The sequence below is a fragment of the Ambystoma mexicanum genome, chromosome 11 (genome assembly GCF_040938575.1).
Source record: "Ambystoma mexicanum isolate Mex_15411 chromosome 11, UKY_AmexF1_1, whole genome shotgun sequence".
NCBI lineage: Eukaryota > Metazoa > Chordata > Amphibia > Caudata > Ambystomatidae > Ambystoma > Ambystoma mexicanum.
This window is the reverse complement of record NC_090934.1, coordinates 1,229,713,808-1,229,726,150: the sequence shown is the minus strand read 5'-3', so window position 1 is coordinate 1,229,726,150 and position 12,343 is coordinate 1,229,713,808.

The following is a 12,343-nucleotide window of genomic DNA, read 5'->3' as shown; positions in this document are numbered from 1 at the left end:
CTGGGAGGAATTAAAGGAAATATTAGACCTTAGAGTTATTGAGAGGTCACACAGTGATTGGTCCTCACCCGTGGTGCTTGTCCCAAGGCTGGATAACACATGAGGAGTTTGTATAGACTTCAGACTATTGAATGAGATCTCACAATTCGGTGCATATCCCATGCCCAGGATAAATGAACCGGTGGAGAGACTGGGCTTGGTAAAATTCCTATCTATACTTCACCTGACAAAAGACCTTGTACTGGCAGGTACCTCTGGACAAAGAGGCCAAAGCCAAGACTGCTATTGCAACACCAGATGGCTTGTTTCAGTTCACAGTCCTGCCTTTTGGTCTACATTGAACACAGACTACTTTCCAAAGATTAATAGATCAGTATGTCACCCTGCCCATGGACGTCATTTAGGGGTCGCCAGAGGTCGCAATTGTGACCTCTGAGGTCTCCCTTGCTACCCCTAAAAAAGAAAATACATGTTTTTTATTTTATCATTTTTTTGTAATGCAAGCTCCTAGGCTGTGGCCAGCACCAATGTGGCTTTGCTTCTGGAGTGGCTGGCTTTCTTGTGCAGGCCTCTTAAAAAAGGAAACAAAAAATAACAGGGGTGCCAAAAGTCTAACAATTTCAGCACTGACCCTATATAAGAAAGAATAAGAATACCAAATATTGTGTCTTTCTGAAATTCTATACAATAATTGCTGGACTCATTAAAGGATTATTTTAGGCACACTTCAGTGGGTGAGTCACTGGTTTAGCCTGTTCTTAAACACCTCAACTCAGCCTTTCATCCTTCTGAGGTCGATAAATGAGTACCAACGCAGGTTGGGTGATATTGGTTGTATATTCTTTCTATATAAAGCGCTTAAGCGTAAGTGCTATATAATAACACATCATTATCATTTGGTCATTGACGTCTGCTTGCATTGACAGTAATTTAGTAATATGGGCCTATACATCTTAACGATACATATGGCGATCCATTCTTGTATGAAATGTACATCACATTATAGTGATATCGTAACCATATTTTTCATAGTATACTTAGGAACAATGCTATGTGATGCCACTTCCTGTTTTATCAAGGGGTGAAAGGTTGTGTTTCATCGCTTAGTGCGATATCACTTCAAATGACATCACTTCCTGTGATGTCATCAGAGGTCAAGGGTTGTGTGATGTCACTTCTGCTACCTCAGGCATTTTGGTGAAATGACGTCCCTGACCCTGCCACTCCTATGCCAGTACCTTCCATGATGACATAGTCATCCATAGCTACACCTGGATGTATCATATCAAACACCCAACTCACAGCAGTCTGTGATGAACTAAAGAGGGCCCATTTAACTGCCAACCTAGCCAAATGTCACCTCACCCAGATCAGTATCCAGTATCTTGGGTTACAGGTGGGTGAAGGAAAACTCTTAACCCAGAAAGCCAAAGTCCACATGGTCCTGAAAGCCCCACAACCCATCCCAAAAAAAATACATCTGGGGCCTCATTACGACCCTGGCGGTCCTGTAATGAACGGTGCCGGTACGGGACCGGCACCGTTCATTACGGGATGCCCTATTACAAGGTTACCTTGCGGGACCCGCTCAGAACGTCTGGTAAAACTAGACGTCCTTAGCGGGTCCCGCAAGGGTACCAGGGAGCTAATAACGGCCCCGTTATTAACAAGCCCATTGTTAGCTCCCTCCCCATTCCCATTGAGCCCTATGGGGGCTCAAATGGGAATGGGGATGGGTTTTTTCAATGAGGAATTACCGGGTCCTCCAAGGTTGGAATGATCCGGTAATTCCTCATTGAAGGAACCCGATACTGGAACCCGGTATGGAGGCAGCCATACCCTTATTAAGGGCATGGCTGCCTCCATACTCGTAATGAGGCTCCTGGACTTGTTTTGGGCCAAGTCAGGTATTATCGCACATTTATTTCAAACTTTCTCAGATGGGAAGTCCACTGATTGACCGACTAGGGAAAGCACATCCTAACATTCTTCAATGGGATAATATTGTCCAGAAAGCCCTCTACCAGCTGCTTGAAGGAGCCTTGTTTAAAAGCCCAGTTTTCACCATGCCAAACTTTACCCAGGAATTAATTCTACAAACCGACGCTTCCACTGTTAGCCTATGAGTAGTCTCATCACAAGTCCAGGATGGTGAGGCAAAACATATTATCTACATCAGGCAGAGGCTCATCCCAAGATAATAGCACTACTCTACAGTTTACGGTATTACTTCACTGGTTTCCGGTAATGCTCCATTCATTTGGCTTTCCAAAAATATGGACACTAATCCAGGCATCCTCTGGTGGTTCTCTGCCTTGCAGCCCTTTTCCTTTAAGGTTGAACATCAGTCAGGGGCCAAAAGGGCAAATGTTGACTTTCTCTCTTGTTATCCTCAGCCAGTTAGTTGACAGGGAGAGGAGGAAGAAAAGGAGGAGTTAGCGGAAAGGTTGAAGATTTGTGATAAGGTCAGTACTCTGACTTGACAATAACCCCTCTCAGCCAGGGGTGAGAGGACTACCAGGGAAACATCCAGAGCCAGTCCTAACCCTGAGGAGTACAGTGACAGTTGAGGTGACCCCAATTCCTGTCCCTCTTCTGCCCGTTTGTTTCTGAGCAGTACACCTTTGTTTCATCCATAACTTCTAAGAAAGATGCTCACGATTGTCTTTATGTTTTTCCTAGTGATGAAATGACAGACCAGGGAAACAGTGAGAAGCAACAAACGCTGAATCCACGTGGTTATCATGCCACCCTGCATATGTCAAAATCTAAGATATTCCAAATAAGGATATAAGGAAAGTTACCTTCAAAATATAAAGACACTTTCATCATAGGCATAATTAAAGCAGTTGCGAGTAACAACAGATGCCATAATAAGAAGGTAATGGGAGTCAATGAAAGAATATAGCAGGAAGTAGCCCTGAAGAAGCTCACCATGGACAACAGACTATCCCTGGAACCGCAAGTCAAGGCAATCACCAACAAATGCTTCTTCCTCCTAAGACTAGTCAGAGGACTACTCATATACCTCTCCTTCCTTCACAGGGCCCTCACAATCATATGCCTGATACTTACAAGAATTGACTACGCAACCAACCTCTACCTAGGAATGCCGGAAAGGCTCACCAAGAAACTCCAAAGGGTGCAAAACACATCAGTCAGGATGCGATTAAGATTAAACAGAAGAGACCACATCACTCCAGCTGTGAAAAGCCTGCACTGGTTACCAGTAAAACATGCATTCAGTTCAAAACACTCTGCATTGCCCACAAAGCCTTGCACATACAACGAGCAGAATTCCTCCAAGACAAGATCAGCCACTACCACCCAAGAAGGAACCCAAGATCAAGCGACAACCTACAAATAGGACAAAACAATACAAAAAAAGGAAATTTGGAGGCACAGCGTTCTCACGTCTAATTGCTAACCTCTGGAACACCATGCCCAAAGAAATTAGAACGACAGAAGGCCACATCACCTTCAGGAAATGACTCAAAACCTGGTTAGTCAACAGACAATGTCAACTCAAAAGGGACATCAACAACTATAACATCTCAGACGAAAAAGAAATACTCTAAGGGACATGTTCACAGATAACAGCGGCAATATCTTCAAGGACCAGAACACTGCACAACTCCTCACCTCCCGCCAGCCCCAGACCATGCCCAACAATTAGAGTGAGCTATGAAAAGAAGGCCGTCCAACCAATGGACAGATTTTAGGCATAGCACCACACCCAACCTGCAGAAAAGAAACTCAGACAGGAAAACCATCAATACCCTAGTGTCACCACAACCGGCCCACCCACAACAAGGGCCACCATAACCAGGCTACACATAATGAGGGCCGCCCATCAGAGCACTTTCCCCACTATATCTGGAATTCCTGGTGTGCACCCTTTTGGGAACTGACCAGACAGGAGGTCCTCACCTAACGGCCCCAACTGAAGGAACAACCAGGGACACACTAGGTACAACCACCCACCTGCAACCACAACCCGGAGGAAAGTCAGCACAGACCTATTAAGGAGGCGAGATGGGCCGACGGACCGCAGCCAGTAAAGTTGAAAGATACCATTCAGCAGCAACCAATGAGTCAGACCAGAGGCTCCACCAAAACGACCAAGTTGCTAACCCATGTCCCCTTCCTGCTCCTCTAAGATAACCAATTTCACTACACTAGACTATGGGCTAGCCACACTACACATAAACACAGCAAGAATCAAGCTAATGTTCACACCCTACGATCTCTCTGAGATTCTGGCAGCCCACCAAGAGGGAACCCCCGGCACATAGTCCATACATTCATCAACTACACCATTCACACCAACACAATAGATAGTCATAATCCAACAGCCATCCGTGACTATGGACCGTTATGGATACAATTAACCAGTGCGTACAACCACAATTCCACCCAACTTCACATGACACACACACACCAACACAAACACTAGCAGACATACGAGGCACTGAGTCTTACCCATATGGTTTCAACACACATGGCCTCCCGAACCAACTCCCACATGCAATACAACACTCACAGATGCCAGTTTCTCCTGGTTCTGAACCTATTCTTTCATCCTATCCCCACTAACACGCCCCGCCCTCCTCTCTTGCAGAGCCACGTGAGCGCCTGGAGACTGCCCTTGGGTGGTAGCGGTGCGTGGTATTAAGCAACATAACATAACAACCATAAGCCCCAATTAATATTTGTGAACCTATATTAGTGAAACGTGTGTTGGCATAACACACAGAGAACAGGAGATACAATGATTTTGTAATATGATTTTGACATAATGCACGGACAATGTGGGATATACTTTGATATTGTGATATCATTTTTTCAAGTATAACAATATATTCATGTTTTTGATAATAAACTCAGCTTTGTAACCAAGGAAATAATTTATTCTCCTTGGATGAGGAATCAATACAGACATAGATTTATTTTAATTGTTTTTGTTACTTAGACAGATAAGGTGATTGTGAATAATAAATGTGTGTATTAACTTAAGATTTGAATATTTGTATTCATAGAAGCGCACAGTGGTGATGTGTTTGAAATGTAATAAACAGTGAGAAACATCAGAGAGAGAGAGCTGTCATCCAGTGCTGCATGCCAGCCGTAGACAGAGTACTGAGACCGGGAACCATCAGCCATCAAACCTCACTGCAGTGTTCATTGCTCCGCCGCCAGAAAAGAAGGGCCAGCAGAGACAGTGGAACTCGGCAGCACCAGCACCATGCTGTGGACAGGCAAGACGCACGGTGGTGCCTAGAAATAACTGTGACCCCTTTCAACCGCTACCCAGTAGTCTAGCCCACCAGGGACTACAACGTCAGATACAAACCCCCCTACCCATTGGTCGTACCATAGGCACACTAGGAACAGGGTCCCCTAACCGGAACAAGGAATTTCAACTTCCCCAGACCGCCATTACCATTCTGCTGTGGGCCCGTGCAGAGAAAGTGGGCCGGGGTTAGCCCACTATTTGGAACCTTTGCTACCTTCAACACTTCCCGGGCAGGGAAGGCGGGGCCAGATTGGCCAGGGCCAGTGATCAAAAGGGGGAGCATAAAAAAGGACAGCATGGAACACAGCGTTGTGGATTATTCGATTGAGGTTAGAGGAGGCGGAGGAGGAGGAGGTGGCAGACCAAGAGACCAGCAGGAGGAAAGAAAAGAAACGCAAGTGGGATGCAGAGGTGATTACTGGGGGAGGTGAGGCATTGGCTAGTCAGTGAACGTGTTACTGTGTGGTGAATGTGCAGGAAAGTGTGGCTAGGAGAAGGAGAGTAGACAGTGATTCAGTGGGTGAAGGGAGAAGGTCTTTGTAGGAGGTGGGTGGATTTATAGTAAGTATTGAGGGAGAGGGAGTAGTCGTGTAAATAAGGGAGTGGGAGTGTGGAGGAGGGAGTAGTAACATCAAAGAGTGAAGGGGAGGCCTAGAAAGTACAAGAGACTTCGGAAGGGCAGGAAAAGAAGAGGGGAGAGAGTAAAGGAGGTTGGACATGTAGAAGGGGTGTAGCGAGAAGCCATGGAAGAGAGGGAGGAATGAATAAGCATGACAGGAAAAGAATGCATCACAGAGAGATAGGGGAACCGCCATAGGGACCAGCAAAAGAGCAATAAAACCCTTCAACTGTGCTAGAGTGTTGGAGTGTTTCTTGAGCCATCTTTGACATTTCAAAATGAACAGGACTGAAGTGTGTCCCATTGGGAGATGCACAAGTAAGATTCTATGGTATACACCTGCTGGGGGCATTGCAATTGTGCCGCATAGGCAGACATGGAATGCATATCTACAACGGAAAGGGTCCAGACCTGAATGAGTGTACTGATCTGCTGTATCAGTGCACTGTCTATTGTACTGTCGGCTTAAACAGAGACACGTTGTCCTCTTTTTTTTAAAGGGGCTGTGTGGATGAGGATTAAATGTCACAAAACGTGAATTCCACCAAAACAGCTACCTGTCTATTGTACTGCAACTATAAAGGTACTGTAGAATGAAAGTTTAAAAAAGCCTTAAACAGTGCCAGAAGGCAGGATGGCCAAGCACGTATGCCATCTTCAGCTTCCACAGTATCAGTACTGCGTAAAGATACATGTTTTTCAAATTACTGCGTTGTGAGCCTTATTTTAATTCATCATAAGTGAGACAAAGGGCCTCATTACATGGAAGGTGGTAAGGGTTAACGGTCACCGGTAATGGTACCGGTGACCGTTAACCCTTACCGCCTTACTACGAGGTCCCTTTGCGGGTTGGTACTTTAACGCCTGCTTTTTAGCAGGCGTTAAAAACCAACCTGCAAAGGGACCAGGGTGCTAATTACCGCCCTGCCAACCTCGGAATAGGGCGGTAATTCCCCTTTCCTCCAAGGCGGTGCCTGTATTTTACCGGCATGGACCAAGGTGCTAATAGCTAATAGCACCTTGGTCCACCACCTACCCTGCAATGAGGCCCAAAGTCCCTGACTGACACTCGGGGGTACGCGGAGGGGTGTCAAAGGGGGCTGGGTACCACCCCAAGTTAGAGGTTGGTGGGCCTATCTGGTATGGGCATATTCCTTAGTCACACTCCCTTTCCTCCAATAGAAGTTCAGAGGACTGTCACTTTGGACCACCAACAAATCCCCTCCCCTTGTGCAATAGCAGGAGTCTCTCAATAGTCCGACCCAAAGTCCCTGGGAGTAAACATCCACACAGAGCATCAGAGATGCTTTAAATCTCCAAAGCAGAACCCCATTGTTAGGGTTGTCACAAGCCTGTTGGAAAGCATTGGTATTTTTGCATAGTTTAGTGAGATGGTCCATGAATCTCTCTCTTCACTGGGGTTTTGCAACCCTCTGTGAACTCCATGAAGCTCACAAACCCAGGAGGCCAATCCAAGAAACAGGGAAGATATTAGGTAAGACACCTGAAAGATTGCCTCTCACGGCCATTGAGCACAGCACTCACACAACAGGCAATACAACTAATTCTTACCGGCAGGAGCGGCTGTCAAGAAGGGATCTAGACTTGTGGTTTTTCAGCAGAAACACATACTCCATAAAATTCAAAACACGCAGCATACTGAACACTATATAGCCACTGAACACACATGTTAGGCTTATCAGAGAGATGTGCCTTCCCCACACATCCCTCAAATTGAACCAAAAAGGGAAAATAAAAACTAAGATGCGGATCAGGCCTGTTAAAGACTCAGTCTTGGCCCCTGTCCCCCAATTGGGCCCAAGTAAATTTAAAGCACCCAGCCAATTACAGGACAACATTAGTTCAAATGTACATGTGCATACCTTCACCCAGAGCCCAGCCCAAGCAGTAGTGGTCTTTACACTGCATTATATAAGGTCATGCTCCTAGATAGTTGGTGTGGGAGTTTGGTGCAAGAAGGCTAGCGAGCGGAGCAGGAGACGAAATGTGAGAGCAGATTGGTTAGCTTGGAGAGCTACGGGGGAGGTTGGAGGAGAAATTGGGGAGCAGACAGGAGTAAGCGATGAGGGCATGGAGAAGGTTGGAGGTCAAAGGGAGAGAAGGAGTTCAAAGTTCAATCAGAGGTTGGTGGAGGAAAGTATCAGAAGGAAGATGTCATGCGTTTCCCACATGGCGGCTATGGAGCGCTTGGAGGCTGTGCCGCCATTAAACTGTGCCACCATTAGTTTTCCGCTTCCTTGTTGCTCGCTCTAGTCTTTCTGTGTTTCTTCCTCTCTCTTCTGTATTTAGCCACACCCTTTTGCGCCGCTCGGTGCGTTGCAACCCCTTTGCTTTTCCACTCTTGGGTTAACACACTAGTGTGCTTCTCTTATTCCTGTGTTTTCTTCCTACTTTCCCCACTACTTTTTTGATCGAAGGGTCTTCCTAAGATTGCTTTTCGGGTCTCGTCCCGGTTTTCGCTCATCCACCTGTTGGTCTCTCGAGAAGAGAGACGGCACAAGTTGCAAGCCAAGAATTATTGTATATCCGACAAGGAATGACAGATCTCCAGACATACAGCTCTATGTTCAAGCTGGTAGCTGCAGGATCTGGGTGGGCCGAGAATGCCCAGTACACCGTATTCCGCAGAGGTTTGCGTGAAGAACTGAAGGACAAATTAGCCAGGGTTTCATGGCCCACAACGCTGTCTGACCTTCTTACAATAGTTCTACAAATAGACTTTTGCCTGTCAGAGAGATGTTACAAACAGAGCAAAGGCGGCAGTCCACATTTCCCACCAGAATCACCAATACTTCCACCCTCCTGACATAAGCAGCCTAAAGAAGAGGCTATGCAAATCGGAACCACCCAAGGTCCTCTGTCCGCTGATGAATGCAGGAGACGTAAGGATCACAATCTCTGTATGTATTGTGGATCTGACAGACACCTATTGAGAGACTGCCCCGAAGTTCCACCACGCTGGCCGAGAAACGCTCGCCCTCGGATTTAGTAGGGGCACATTTCTGAGGCGAGTTACCCAGTCCCTTTGTATCCATGTCAGTGACTTCAATCACGCCTTTTGAAGATAATCATCTCATGGTGGTGTCGGTGCAACTGGAGATCAAGCAAAAGAATGGCAATGTGTTGGCTCTGATTGATTATGGAACAGCCGGGTGTTTAATGGACATTATCTAGGCCAGCAAATCAGGCAAGGAATGCATTTAAAAGGAATAAGATCAAAAGGTCAAAGGAGTGGATGGCAAACCTTTGAGCTCTGGTCCTATAACCCATATTTCCACCAAGCTTATCATGACCATCATACATCACTCAGAAACCATACAGTCTGACCTCATCAGGGCAGCCCACTTCCCAGTGATCCTAGGTATATCCTGGTTATGCAAGCACAACCCCACCATTCGCTGGAGGAACAACCAGTTGTCATTCAGATCCGATCATTGTCTTCAATCTTGCCTCCCAGGGAACCAGTATACTACCGTTAAGACCACGACTGCTTCAACTTCTCAGCCTTCAACTATAGGAGTCCATTCTATCCCTACTCCTTTATTACATTTTCTTGGAGAAGGACCCACAAGAACTTCCTCTGCATTGACCTGAGGACTGCGCTATAGAACTACAAACCAACACTCATCCCATTTGGCCTCATGTTCTCCCTATCACTCAAAGAGAAAGAGGTACTCAAACAGTACCTGGATACCAACCTACAAAATGGCCTAATCCGACCTTCATGCTCACCAGCAGGGACGTCTTTATTTTTTGTCCCCAAAAGGGATACGGAGGAGCTCAGACCTTGCATCGATTATCGCGGTCTCAACCGCGTTACTATAAGAGACCGGTACCCGATGCCTCTTATAAAAGATGTCCTCAAAGCAGTTCGAGGAGCTGTGATATTTTCCAAACTGGATCTTCGGAAAGCCTATCACCTTCTTCGGGTCCGCTCGGGGGATGAATGGAAGACCGCCTTCCGTACCCCGTTCGGCACTATGAGTATTGTGTGATGCTTTTCGGCCTCGTGAATGCACCTTCTAACTTTCAGCGGTTCATGGACCGATTGATTTCTGATCTTCTTTATCACAGTAGAGAGAAATGAAAGAGGACCCAAAGGTGGGGCCCTCCCGTCCCCTGCACACTAATTTCTGATGCCACAAAGGGCATTCAAACATGTAAACATAACAGTAGTTTGTCAATTGAAAACATAACAGTTTATTTGGCAAAAGAACAACATTTGCCTAGAGGCACATTCAGTTGCAAGAAATAATTGGTAACATTTAGCATATTAAAAACTGCAAAGAAGCAATAGATGATGCAGAAGGAATGCTGTCCAATTATGGGGTGGCCGACGCGTTTCGAGGAGTCCCTCTTCTTCAAAAGGGCCTAATTGGACTATTTTCAACAATTCAAGGAGACAGAAGAAAACATTTTCATTTCAATGCCAGTAGAATACTAACAAGCAATACATATCGCAAGATGCTGGGGCGATGGTAAAGAGCAGAATACTAAAGTTCCGGTGTAGTAAAAAGAGTGAACTAATATATTAAAGATGTCCACCTTGTGCTTATAAACGAACCCATTCCAAAAGAAGTGAGTTGAGTAAGGTCCACCTGTGGGGAGGGGTATACAATACGGCGTGAACAAGTGTTGGACAGGTGGTGAAGAAATAAAGGAATGGTGAGTTCTTGATACAAGATAAACAAAGAGAGGTGTGCAAAGGTAATATGAAGTGCAGGGAAGTAGAGAGAATGGTGAAGGAAACAGGGAGCAACTCACCACTTTGCAGTGAGATAGTCAACGTCTAACACTGAGGATGTCAATGAGCACATATGATGCTTTTGATTAACTACATCCATACATAGGCAGCTTTTTGCCACTCTTAAATTTGCTCCCTATGCACAATTTTTCCGTGCTGGCTGAGCTTTTCTAAAGCTATAGGATTGGCTCTTGTAATACTGTCCTATTTAAGGATCCTTGGTATTCTCGATTCCTTATATGTTCAATGGACCACTTATCCTCAGTAACCCGTACTGTATTTATTGACACTATGCGTTAACCATCCCTGGTCTTTGGGCGCTTGTTATCCTTCTTTTTCTTACATCCACCTTGCTACCTTTTGGTCCCTGGGCTCTTCATTCATGTTTCCCTCTACCCAGTAATTAACGCTGCCAGAGCAGCATCTCAAATTGACTATCTTATGTACCCAGTCCTAATCTAGTCTTAAACATTGTTATGGCTGTTGGGGCTCTTGCGGCCCCCGGCTCGTTCACTTCATGTGACATTATATTTTTTTTCAACATCATTTTTTTCCTTGGAAGTTCATCCGGATTCGATACAGCGTCCGCTCTTACGGACATCCTCAGTGTTAGACGTTGACTATCTCACTGCAAAGTGGTGAGTTGCTCCCTGTTTCCTTCACCATTCTCTCTACTTCCCTGCACTTCATATTACCTTTGCACACCTCTCTTTGTTTATCTTGTATCAAGAACTCACCATTCCTTTATTTCTTCACGACCTGTCCAACACTTGTTCACGCCGTATTGTATACCCCTCCCCACAGGTGGACCTTACTCAACTCACTTCTTTTGGAATGGGTTCGTTTATAAGCACAAGGTGGACATCTTCAATATATTAGTTCACTCTTTTTACTACACCGGGACTTTAGTATTCTGCTCTTTACCATCGCCCCAGCATCTTACACTATGTATTGCTTGTTAGTGTTCTACTGGCATTGAAATGACATTTTTTTTCTTCTGTCTCCTTGAATTGTTGAAAATAGTCCAATTAGGCCCTTTTGAAGAAGAGGGACTCCTCGAAACGCGTCGGCCACCCCATAATTGGACAGCATTCCTTCTGCATCATCTATTGCTTCTTCGCAGTTTTTAATATGCTAAATGTTACCAATTATTTCTTGCAACTGAATGTGCCTCTAGGCAAATGTTGTTCTTTTGCCAAACAAACTGTTATGTTTTCAATTGACTGTTATGTTTACATGTTTGAATGCCCTTTGTGGCATCAGAAATTAGTGTGCAGGAGACGGAAGGCCCCACCTTTGGGTCCTCTTTCATTTCTCTTTATTGATTTAGGCTTTGTGCCAAGGCCTTTTTTCCTCCCCCGCACCTGAAAATTCCTAAACCAGCATTGCTGGACTGAGATTTACTATTTGGCATTTTTACCTAATGTTACTAGGTGTGCACCACTGTCCGCAATTCTTTCTTCTTTATCACAGTACCATAGTCTACGTGGATGATATTCTTATTTCTCTGCCACTCATCAAATTCACAAAATAAACCTACGACAAGTCCTGTTACGTCCGAAGGAAAACCACCTCCTTATCAACCCAGCCAAATGTTATTTTTACGCAACCTCTGTACCTTATTTGGGTTTTGTGTTGTCAGAGACTTGTATCGAGATGGACC